The sequence below is a fragment of the Cetorhinus maximus genome, chromosome 3 (assembly GCF_964194155.1).
Source record: "Cetorhinus maximus chromosome 3, sCetMax3.hap1.1, whole genome shotgun sequence".
In the NCBI taxonomy this organism is placed as follows: domain Eukaryota; kingdom Metazoa; phylum Chordata; class Chondrichthyes; order Lamniformes; family Cetorhinidae; genus Cetorhinus; species Cetorhinus maximus.
In genome coordinates, this window is record NC_135881.1 from 202,699,192 (window position 1) to 202,712,358 (window position 13,167).

The window sequence follows — 13,167 nt, forward strand, 5'->3', positions numbered from 1 at the left end:
TTTGGGTTTGTGTACTTGCTAGAAATATAAAGCAGTTCCATTAGCAAACAGAAAGGCAGGCTAATGCTTTGGGTATAAACCCTTCATCAGAATAGAGCTGCCATGTATTTACAAAATGTTATGCCTTCATTTCCTTAACATTAAATGTTGATCTGTTTTCCTTTAAAGTCGTACTGACAGCTGTCTTATGAATCACTGTTCCAAAATATTCAGGAGCAGCTTTGACAAAGGAGTTGCTGTGGCAACAGGAGGCACTCCCTAAATGTGTGCGAGTAGGAGTGAGCAGGTGTAATTAATGTGAAGGTGTAAATAGAATAAATGCCATATATCCTAACAAACAAGTACGTGTCACCTGCTGTTTTGCTTACAGAGTTGTAGGAAACTATAATTTCATTCACAATTGGATTTGAAAAAATTTTGATAATCCTGACTAGAATGCTAAAGTTATCCTGTAATCGCCTTCATCATAAAGCAAAAGTTCTCCATTGTGAGTATCCAGCACCAGGTTGGAAACAGCCATTTTAAAAATGATAAGCTTTTGTTGGCATAACTGGGGTTCTTTGTTCAAGAAGGAATCCTTCTCTCTTTCCTTAACCCCCACACCTTCACTTAACAAAGAAGCCAGCTAATGATTAGTCTGGTTTCCTTGCTGGAATTAATAGTTATAATTTTGCCACATTTGTCATCGCTTGAGGAGTTGTAACATTGGTTGCTCGGATACCTGTTAGGCAATATATATATATATAAAAGAACAACAACATGCATTCATAACATCTTTAACATGATGCGCCACATTGCTTCATAGGAACATTATCAAACAAACTTTTACGTAAAATGTGACACCGAGCCTTGTAAAGAGATCAGATGATCAAAATCTTGGTCAGAGGTAGATTTTGAAGAGCGCTTTAAAAGGAGGAAAGATGGGTTTAGGGAGAGATTATCAGAGCTTAGGAATGCAGCTGAAAGCACAGCTGCCAATGGTGGAACAATTAAAATTGAGATGCACAAGAAGTCAGAATTGGAGGAACGCAGAGATTTTGGATCATTGAAGGGCAGGAGAAGGTTGCAGAGGTAGCCATGGGGAGATTTGGAAAGCAGGATGAGAATTTTAAAAGAGGAATCGATGTAGGTGAACAAGCACAGGGTGAGGGGTAAATGGGACATCTAGTGTTTAAGGGATGGTGAAGGGAAGATGAGGCAGCAGTAAGGACCTGTACCATGGCTCTCTCAGGATTGCTGTTCACATTGCCTGGGAACATAGAAGTCAATCCTTTTCATAAAAATGTGTTCGACTTTACCGGCAACTTTGAGGCAACCAGAGTCCTCGTGCCGCAGCAAGCCTACACATCCTGGCCAATGATTTTGGCCAGGAAGCCCACCCAGCCCTGTTAATGACCCCCCACCCCTCAACCCGATAATCAGCAAGGGTCAAGGGTACCTCCATTGAAGGGTAAAGTCCTGCTCTCATTGAAGATGCCCCTAATCAGAAAACCCAAACTTTCATTTGAAGCTTTCTCCTAATTTTCCTGCTTTGAAAACATTTTTAATTGGATAAAGATAATCTGACTCTCCCATCATTTCTCCTTAGTCGAAAGAAATTAACAAAGACCAAAGCTCACAAAGACTAAGATGCAGCATTCCACACTTGGATTTGAATGTCTTCTCTACTCCAATCTGCAGCTACACAAACTGACAGTATAATTAATCCCAAGCCTAGCTTCAGTGCATTGCTGTACAAATTCTACCAGCAAGGGAAAGCAGTTCACCAACAGTGCTCATCTCTGGTCTTCCCCACTAAGTTCACATATATGCATACTGATTTATTTTGTACACCTACCAAGCAATAAACAAACAGGTGCAATGTAACAACAACAGAAGTCTACATCAGAAATCTAGTTTGAATTTCCACATGATGGAAGCAACTTATTTATCCATTAAATGTTTACCAAACATCCGTGCCAACTCATGGGAGTCCCTGGCATGTAACCAACCAAAATCGAGAAGGTTCATTCAGCACCGAACACAACGCGAGACCTCTTCGGGAACGTGCAAAGGCGAAGTGGAGGCATCAGTGAGAACACACAAACCTCCAAACACCTTATCCATCTAAACCTTCAAACACCACCTGCTCAGCGTGTGACAGAGTCTGCAGATCGTACATTGGACTTATCAGCCATCTCAAAACCTGCCAAACCGGAGTTGAAGCATTAAGTCATCCTCAATCCCGAAGGACTGCCTAAGAAGAAATGTTTATTCACTTTAAATTACATTAACCGGGGTTAATTTTCCTATTTATAATGCTCTAAAATATATCACTTCCTAGGCAGCCAGAATAAACTGGAAAGGCCTGACAAACCCCTTTGCATGACATGAATCTCACTCCATTTGAAACAGACATGAGAAGTTAAATCAAAATGGTTGTCTGCATCATTTACCTACTGTAACAATAGACAGATACCTTTTGGGAAAATGCCCAAAAAAGGAAAAACAGGATGTTAGAAATTGCTGAGCAGAGCCTTGATAATGAGAAGTTCTTAAAAGGAGTCCACAGCAATTTTAGTTTCAGTGTTTGTTATCTTGTATAACCATTACATCAATTTTGAAAAATAAAATTGGCAGTTTTGTTATTCTGTGAGAAGTCCGGGTTTTCTTTTTAGGCCGTCTTTGTACTACAGTTTTTAGCTCACAAAATTTCCATTTGCACACAGGATGTTCCTTTCAGTATCTCATTGTGCACATACGATTTGGAGGAAGAGAGAGAGAATAAGGAGGTGCAGCTATATGCCAGAGAAGTGAGGGGACATCTCAGAGAGAAGGTTCTGCTGTTTTCCTGTCAGCTGGATTTATCAATTCCAGCAATGTTCAGTGCCTTTGAAGGTTTTAATCCCTCTGCAAATATGCTCTGGGCAGACCTCCAGAAGAACTCTGGCAGAAATGGTGCTGTCATTGGCATGAAAATCGCAGCAGACTTGGTCATTTTATTTTGCCTCCCATGGGTGTTCATGCAGACCTCAATTACTCTGCAATGTTAGAGACAATCCTCATCCATTTCACTTTAAGGCAGGCTCAAGAGACAAAGATTTGTCTGATAAATACTCTTTATTTATCAAATCAATACAAACCCAACTTATATTCATGAGTTCAATAGCATTTACACTGACCAGTAAAGAACTCAAAGTTCCTAAACTAAATTCTCTGTTCATATTATTGGTAGATCAATGCAAGATTATAAAACATTCCTACAGTTTTCCAATGTGTTTCACCTTTATACTGTTCAGTATGTAAGGTTAACACAGGCTTAGTGCATAGGCATGCTTGTCGTGCACAAGGTTAACAGGCACATATGCCATCCATACTAAGATTAGTTTCCCTTAAGGGCCAGCACTTTCTTATCTCTTAGGATATTTCTAACATTCAAGCATTGGCTGATCCCTGAATTCTTATAATCTTTTTGCAAACCTGTTGGTGCCTTGCCACCAGTTAGCATTCCATCCCAAGCTTATTCTATCCACAGTATCCTGAGTCTTGCATCTTTTCTGTCTGGAGTTGGATTTGAGTCTGTTAACCCTCTGATCACTATTGTTTATTAATTTTTAGCTAACCAATGTTTTTCCTTACTTGCAGTGCACGGATACATAAAGCAGGTTACTAATGAATTGCATTCCAGGCAATCACATCTTTTTCCCTATGGAGATAAAAGGAGAAAGCTTTCAGATTTCTCCCAATGGAAGGTTTACAAAATGTCAAAGGTGTCATTAATGGAATGACTCAGAGCTTTGCGTCAGTGATAGCACGCTTGTCTGAGTAAGAGGCTCATGGGTTCAAACCTGCAGCAGAGACTTGGCTAAAACTTCAGTGCAGCACTGTCAGAGGTACTGAATCTCAGATGGACATTAAACTAAGGATCAATCTGCCACCTCAGGTAGACAAAAAAGATCCCATGGCTTTATTTGAAGAACAACATGAACATTCTACCAGTGTCCTGGCCAACAGCTATCCATCAAACACCATTACCAGGTATAAATTTCTGGTCATTTATCTCATTGCAGTTTGCGAGGTGTTTCTATGTGCAAATTGACTGCCATGTTTCTCTACAACAATCAGTGCACTTCAGAATACTTCACTGGCTGTGAAGCACTTTGGGACATCTAGTGGTGATAATTGGCATGATATAAATGCAAGTTTTTTGTTTCTTAACAACCCCTATGTTCTCCTGTACAAAGACATGCACCACAAATCAACAACAGGGGCTTTGAACCCATCAGTGTTCAGCTGGTGTGGGAGAACCTGTATAGGATCATGTACATGAATCTCCCTACCCCAGCAACAGTCACAATATTTTTACTTTATTGGAGTTCATTATGTCCCAAGACAATCAGTGGTTGGATCTGAGGAGATCAGGAATATTCTCTGCAGGCTTGGCTCCTGGCCCCCTCTGCTGTATCCAGACACACCAGTTGAGCACAGATATAATGAGATAAGTGCTTTCACCAGGTCAGTAATAGGTTGCTTGTATCACTGATTCTCGCACCTTGACAGGTTACTACCTTCAATCCAATCCAAACAAAGTTTCACAATAATCGCTAGCTGCTGCATTTTCTGTAGCCTCACACTGCAAAGAGGGGTTTTGACATGGAGTAGAGGAGGCAGCAGTTTACAGCCATTCAGAAGTAATTCTTCAGCCTTCCAGTTAGCAATCTTCCTGCACCTTTCCCATGGCCTGGAATAAATGTACTGGCAGCCAGCTCATTCCTCCTCACTACACATCTTTCCCATTGCCAATCAAATGACAAAGTCTATTTACAATGCTTATCTAGTGATAACATATGGTGTACCACAAAATGCATTGCATCTCTGAATCTATTGCTTCTCGTGGATATATCGCGTTGCATTAAAAGACTTGCATTTATATAGCGCCTTTCACAACCACTGGATGTGCCAAAGTGCTTTACAGCCAATGAGCTACTTCGAAGCATAGTGACAGTGATAATGTAGGAAATGGGACGGACAATTTTCACCCAGCAAAATCCCACAAACAGCAATGCGATAACGATCAGATAATCTGTTATTGTGATACTGATTGAATGACAAATGCTGGTCAGGACACAGAGGATAATTCCCCCAGCTCTTCTTCAAAATGGTGCTGTGGGAAATTTTACATCAAGCTGAGAGCACAAACGGGGCCTCGGTTCAATTTCTCATCCAAAAGCAGGATCAGCTAATCACGGGCTCCTTGGCACAAAATTTCCATAGCTGGAGACATTGGCTGTGTCAGCAAAGTTGTTGTGACTCAACTTGTGGGAGCAGGCACCTAAGGTGATCCTTCAGCATACAGATCTCAAGGGCAACTAGAGCCGGACAATAAATTTTGGCCTTGATGGTGACACCCATATCCCAGAATTAATAAAGATCATTGACTTGGAGAAAGAAATAGAAATTTGTAGATGGCCGCAGCATGGGGCATAGGCAGATCAAGTGAATGGGCAAAACTGTGGCAAGTAGAGGTCAATTTGGGGAAAACATAAACTGATCGAAAAAAAAAGGCAAATTCAAATATTTTCTTGACACTGAGAAACTAGGAGCTGTGGCTTTCCACGTGCACATATTATTAAGAAACAAAGCTTTGCACAAGTACAAAAAGTAATGAGAAAGGCTAATGGTATGTTACTCTACATCTCAAGGAGGCTAGGGTACAGAGGAGGTTGACGTTTCTGTTGTTAGAGTGTCTCGATCAGGCCCCAGCTGGAGCAGTGCGTATCATTTTGGACACTGCACCTCAGAAAGGAAATATTGGCCTTGGAAGGCTTTACAGCTCAGATTCAGCAGTAAAAAAAAAGTGGTTCTGCCATGTCACATGGCAAAAGATATTTAATTAGTTAAACATTTTCCTGAGTAATATCACATCTGGTTTGAATGCAGAGATCAAAACATGCCTAAGGGACCCAAAATAAAATGTACAGATCCACTCAATGGATCTGCATTATTCCATTTCTGCTACTGATTTTTGACTTACCAAAGCATATAAAATTCTCAAGTGACAAAGTGAGCTACCATAGTAATATGTAGGCTGAGGTCTGTAACATTTTTAGGTTGAGAGAGGTTGGAAATCACAAAAGAACAGGAGTAGGCCATTTCCCCCTCGAGTCTGTTCTGTCATTCATTGAAATCATGGCTGACCTGTGACCTAATTCCACCTTTGACCCTTTATCCTTTAATACACATTGTTAACAAAAACCTCAGATTTAAAATTAACAATTGATCTGGCATCAATTGTTGTGTTGCAGAAGAGAGTTACAATTCCTATCACCCTTTGTTTGTAGAAGTGTTTCCTAATTTCACTTTTGAAAGATCTGGTTCAAAGTTTTTAGATTCTCCAACTAGGAGAAAGAGTTTCTATTTACCCTATCAATTCCTCTTAGTGGCCGAGATTTTCTGTGCCCGCTGGCGTCGGGTGCATTCAGTAGCATGAGCGGACAATATAGCACCAACAGTTTGATGACGTTGTGAAAGCAGTTTGTGATCGTCTGCTCAGCCTGCCAATGGTAGGCCGCGTTTCCCACTATTGGGCGGTGGGAATCTCATTGTAATACATCTGCATATCATTATTAGGCCAGCCTGCCAGAAATTTCCCCGCGCCCCCAGCCACACCCTCCACCCCCCAACCCAGATCTCCGTCAGCACATAAGCAACCTGGTGGACTGCACTTCACTCCGGACTTCAAGGTTTGGTTGCCTACCTTGCTTCAGTCAGTCAGCACTCGCAGTCATCAGCACCAGGCTTTGCAGACAGCACCACATCACTTTTAGTGGGGCTCACAGGTAGACCTCTACCTACCAGATCAACCATATGTGGGTGGCTTTTCAACGGCTGCAGGGCTAGGTCTTGCTTGGGGAAGGGGGAGAAGTGGCCTCAGGCAAGGGAAGAGGCTGCAGGGTGAGAGCTGTACTGGGGAAGGAGGGTATCCCGGAGGGTGTGTGGAGGCACATGTTGATCTGTGCAAGTGGCCTCAAGATGATGAGGGCTGAAGAGACAGTTTCCAGAGAAGAGGCCAGATGGACACATGCAAGGTTGTGAGAGAGAATGGGTGGTGATGTCCCTTGAGCTGGCAGTGAGTGAGATACTAGTGAATGTGTGATGGGCTTGAGTGTGAGAGTTTAGAGTGATGAGGTGGTTGCCATACCCTGGCTACACTGATGGGATCATTCATTCTCTATCTGCATTGGATGGCCAACCTCCTCTATAACACTGGCACTAATCACTACTGCCATCACCTACCAAGCCCAAGTGGTAGTGTTGCTGCCCCTCCTGTGGCCAGAGCAGGGACAGAGGACATCACAGCGGGGCCTCCACGGTATCCAAAAGGTGCTCGAGGGCTTCAGTCTTCTTGCTTTCGGGCAATGACTTCTTTGTTGCAGTCCTGAGCGCGGCTGTACTTTAAAGGTGGCGCCTGGCATGATGAAGTAGCGAGATGACAGCATGGCAGGCGAATAAGAGTCCACCCACCATTGAAACTACGTATTTCCTGGGAATGCATAAATAACGTGGCGGATTTGGGACGATAGGGTGTGAAAAGCCACCATCACAGCTGGCGGGTAAAACATTGCTTTACCCACCAGCTACCGCACTTGGTGCAAATCCAGGACAATTCTGCCCAATGTCTTGAAAACTTTGATGAAATCACGGCCCTTAATATTTTAAATTCCAGGGAATACAAGACTAGTTTGTGTAATCTCTCCTGGTGTCATGAAAATATAATAATTTACATCATATTATTGTGATTTATTGTAAAGGGGACCAGTTTCTGAGACAATTGTACCCGGAACCCAACATGTCCACTTCCAAAATTCTGCACAAAAACTGTGTCTCCTACTGTATTCAGTCTTTGCCATGAATATTGTGATTCAATTTTTGATTACTCTGACTCTTCTCTACCTTCCCCTCCAAGTTTGGAAACACCAGGCTTAATCTTGTACATAGGCGGTGATTCATCAATAATTCGGAGAGTGTTGAACCCGTAATGGAATGAGGCATCGTACAGTAATTGAGAAGAAAGTGGGAAAGTCAAGTTTCTAGAGAACCTTCTGACAACCTCTTCATTCCAGATTTGAAAGTTTGCACAGCTCTCTCAGCTACACCATTTGATGAGGGATAGTATGGTGATGTTTTAATATGACTAATTCCATTTAAATTCATGAATCTCAAACTCTGTACTGGTAAAGACTATACCGTTATCAGAAATAATGACTTCTGGTAGGCCATGTATACTAAAACAATGAAGCAGCTTTTCGATAGTTGTGCTCGATGTTGGTGATCTGACTTCATACACATCCATCAACTTAGAATGCGTATCTACGACCAACAAAAACATGGTCCCTAAGAATGGTCCTACATAATCGATATGTAGTCTAACCTAGGGTTGACCAGGCCACTCCCACAGATGTAGTGGAGCTGAAACAGGCAACTTCTGTTGTTGCTGACAATGGAGACAGTGCTTAGGCATGCTTTTAATGTCACTGTCAATGCCTGGCCACCAGACATTGCTTTGTACAAGCATATTCATCTTTAATATGCCTGGATGCGTACTCTGAAGCTCTGTCAAAAGTGGCTCTCTTCCTTGCAAAGGGATGTCTCTTGAGCCCCACAAGATTCCATCTTGACAACTTAACTCTGTTTTTTGGGCATGGAATGGTCTCATCTCTTCAGACCCGTGTGAATTTGACCTCCCTTGTAATACAAGGTCTCTGACGTTCGACAAAATTGGATCTTTGTTCATTCAATTTCTAATTTGCTTCACACACACAGGTGAAAAATCCAAGGAATTCAGTACAAGCACAACCTCTTGTGGCATTGGAGTATGCACAATGCTATCCAGTAACAGGAGATGACGGAGTGCGTCCACATTTGCAGTGTATAAGCCAGGACGGTGCATAAAGGTATACTTACACCCAGATAATATTAGAGCCCAGTGTTATATTCTTGCTGATGCTATTGGTGGAATGGCCTTATCCTCACTGAATAAACCCATTAATGGTTTATGGTCTGACACAATGGTGAAATGTCGTCCATGCAGGTACTGGTGGAATTTCTTCACTCCAAATATCACCAATAAGCCTTCCTTTTGTAGCTGGGAATAACCCTTCTCAGCTGTGGAGAGGGTTCTCGAGACATAGCCAATGGATCTTTCTGATCCATCTTCCATTCGGTGTGATTACACAGCTCCTGTGTAAGGAGAGACATCACATGTTAATACCAATTCTTTTAGTGGGTCGTAGTGTACCAATAAACATGATGAGTGTAACAGTTTCTTTACTTTCACAAAGGCTTCTTCCTATTGTGAATTCCACGACCAACGGTGATTCTTTTTTAAACAGCAGGTGTTAATATTGTTGATAAGTTTGGCAAGAAGCAGCTATAATAGTTGATTATACCCAGGAAAGACTGGAGTTTGATTACACTGGACGGGGAGGGCACACCTTTGATTGCCCGAACTTTTTCTTCAACCGGATGCAAACCCATGGCATCCACCCTGTGACCCAGGTAACTTCTGGTGCTTGGAATGTACATTTCTCTTTCTTTAATCACACACCAGCTTCCAAGAATCTTCTTAACACCTCTCCCACGTTAGCCCAGTGTTCGGTGATGTTAAACAGGGAATAGATGTTGGTATCAGCAGCATCAGGTTCTGCTGTATGTTTCAATTCAATCATGTTGGTTTTCTGCTTGACGGGCTGCTTCGATTTCGCCCTGCATTGCCGTACTACATAACCTCTCTTATAGCCATAATGGCATTCTGCCTCCTTGAATCTGCAGGAGTCCGGTTCATGGTCACCCCTCCCAGCATCTATAACAAATTAACTTTGGAGTCACTGCTAAAGTGTTTCTACTAGGCCTTTTCAACTTCCTAACAGTAGACATTGCCTCTCGCTTCGCTGCTGTGTCTCTGGTTCCTGCCCCACAGGAAGAACAGCGCCATGTTGTACATCTCGTAAAGCCTGAGAGTCTCTCGTAGCACTTTTCATAGCGAGTTCTATTTTCAGGGCGCGCTTCACATCAATGTTGACTTCCGCGAGTGAACGGCGCTGAATGACATCGTCGTGAACTCCACAAACTAATTGGTCCCGCAGCATATCATTTGGTGGGCCTCCAAAGTCACAGGGCTCTGTCAATCCCCTGCTAGAACCACAACAAGAGACCTTTCAGGGTCAGAATGTCTGCCACTGTTTTTAATTGACCAAGCCATTACAGAAAGCCTGAGTTCTGATCTACAGCCAAATTAATCTTTGAATCACCCTAAACAACAAGTTTGATGCTGTGAACTTAAAAGCTGCACCTTAAACATGGTTTAACATTCTTGCCATTAGAAGTGCAATTCCAATTTACAATAAACTTTAAAAGTGATCCAGCTTTTCCAGTTCTGACTTAGTAACTCCATCCAGCATTTTCTGTTTCTATTTCCGATCTCCTGCATCTACAAGTACTTTGCTTTTGGACCAAAAGAGATCCATTTGCTACATTACAACATGCATCAACTACAATTCAAAACTACTGTCCTTTAGGATGTCTTGAAGTTGTAAAAGGATCAATAAAATGAAAGTCTTTCTTTCTTTTCAATATGAAAAAAAGTTTTTAGCATGTGTTCGGCAGGTTTCAATGCATCACCCTTTGACCTTTATTTTTAAAGATTGGCTTACATCTGTAAAAGTTTATTTTTTGGTCTCTACAGTTGCAATTAATTTAAACCGCAATTGCTAAGATTCTCACAAGGTCTTCTTGAACAGTGGCTTTAAAGAGATGTCTCAGGCTAGCAGTTAAACATTACAGTCGTGTCTTGGTCACTATACTGTACATGAGCTTAGCATCACAGAGTGTTTGGGTGGTTGGGGGGTTGTGGAGATGGGCTGCCAAAACTTTGGCAGAAGATGCAAACCCCAAAAAAGGATTTCCAGGGGATTTTTTTTTTTTGCAAAAGGTGAGCATGAGAATCTCAGTGAAAATACATCCCCACAATCCTGACCTTAATTCTAACCCAATGCAAACCAACCCTCACCCCCAACCCACTCAGCTGCAATCCCTATGCTATCCATAAACATCACTGGGCCAGAGCAATGACACAGAGATCCATTAGTAGGATACAAATTATTCACACAAATGTCTTTACCAACAGCAACTTGCAATTATATAACACCTTTAATGTTTGGAAGACATCCCAAGACTGGCCTGCGAATGAGTTGTAATCACTATAAAGATGATGTAAGTTGCATTTTATGGATTTCCATTTGCAAGTCAACACCAGCTGTCAAATATCTCTCCATCCCAAGATGCTTGCCTTGCTGCAATTATTGTATATGCTCGTGTAAAAGTCAAATTTTTGAAATCAGTTTTTTTAGGCCAAAACTCAGGGTGTCGACTTTTGCAAGGGTGATGTTTTTTGAGAGATTGATGTGTGCGCTTGATTTGGGCCCAAAAAAGACCTTCGCAATGGAATAGAGCAAAAACCAACACCACTAAAGAATTCATATTAATTATCTAATATTTATTTATTTCATAACACTACAAATTATATACATATTATCCAACACATTATAAATATATACAATAACGAATTAACTACAACACTTCACATTAAAATCTTTCAAAATCACTCTAATCACTATCTCAATCACCAAACAATTCATCCCAACAGCCTGTTTACATATCAAGTATGGTCCTTCCTCATCTTCATCAGTAGTACCAGTAACATCGGCATCATCATTCCACAAGTAATTGTCTTCTGTACCATCGAGCGCAATCGATGATCCACATTTTAGAAATTATTTTTTGACAATATTGGGATCAAGTGTATTCCACGTGTCTATAGCACGTTGGTACAATGTTGCTAGTGAAGGTGCTTGCATATTTCCAACTTCAGTGAATGTTTTCTCACTTCCCAATATCCAATTGTTCCGTGTTTTATGGATACTGTCCTTGAAGTTTACTTAGACACAAATCCAAGAGCTGAGAAACACTCATAAGACTGCCAGGAATAACTGCCATGTCGGCATTGGTTGATCTCACATCATGGACTACATCATTGACAAGGTGGGATTTGAACATGTTCTAGGTGAGCAAACTTTTTTCTTCGCATAGTCCTCCCAGTCTCAAATTCCGCACACCTTTGATCCATTTCTTGCAACTACCTTCATCCATTCCAGCCTCTCTCCTGATCATGGGCGACAATGCCTTTCTAAAATTTCTCTTAGAGCCTTGCGCTTAGATGTCACCGTCATTTTTAATTTTCTGCCATTCACCATACAAGATGGAACCCACTGTGAACCGCATCTTCTCGTTGCCAGGCGTCTTTATAAGGATGATTTTTTTTCACCAATCTTGCTAGTCATCCTGTTTGCTGGCATTTCAAAGTTCATCAGTGTTTCATGCACATTTCCAACGCAGGCTAATCGATACATACGCTTCTCTCAATGTCAGATGACAAAATGGTGGAATTCGATGATTTTATTGTCAAGTTCAGGTGGGGGGCAATGTGAAATTTTCATTTTCTGAAGGAGTGCTAAATCGTACCTTTTCATGAATCTTGTGCACCACCTGGCATTAGCCTTGAATTCTGAAATACGATCTTTGTTCCTCTGAGGATGTAGGGCCGGATGGCTTTGCCAGGTGATAATTGATCATTTTGCCAATGCTCATTAAGCCACTCTGCCACTTATTTCTCCAGTGTGTACACTATAATGACCTTGTCCTTGAAAATGTCATTAGCCCTCCTGAAGAAGAATATCAGCTTTCTCAACTTTTCCATCAAATTTAAGTTCCAAGTACCTGGAAAGATTTTCATCACTTGAATGTGGGCCTTTTCAATGGCAATACTATTCTTTTTCTGGTTAGATAGGAGCAGCACTCCACTCAGAGTCTAACTGACACCTTATGCAGAATCAATACAACCTGTTTTGGTTTTATGGTTTTATAGTTAATAAATATATTTATATAGAACATTGTGTTCTTATGATTAATGTAAGAACTTTAGTTTGCCATGTCTTGCATCTAAAAGGGAGGCAAAAATGTGTAGGTTGTGGTGAGAAAAACATTTCATGGAAGTGATAATAATTCCACGTGACAGAATATAAAGTTACCTGAAAATCTCATTTTAATTTACTCGCCACCTTCTGTAAACCA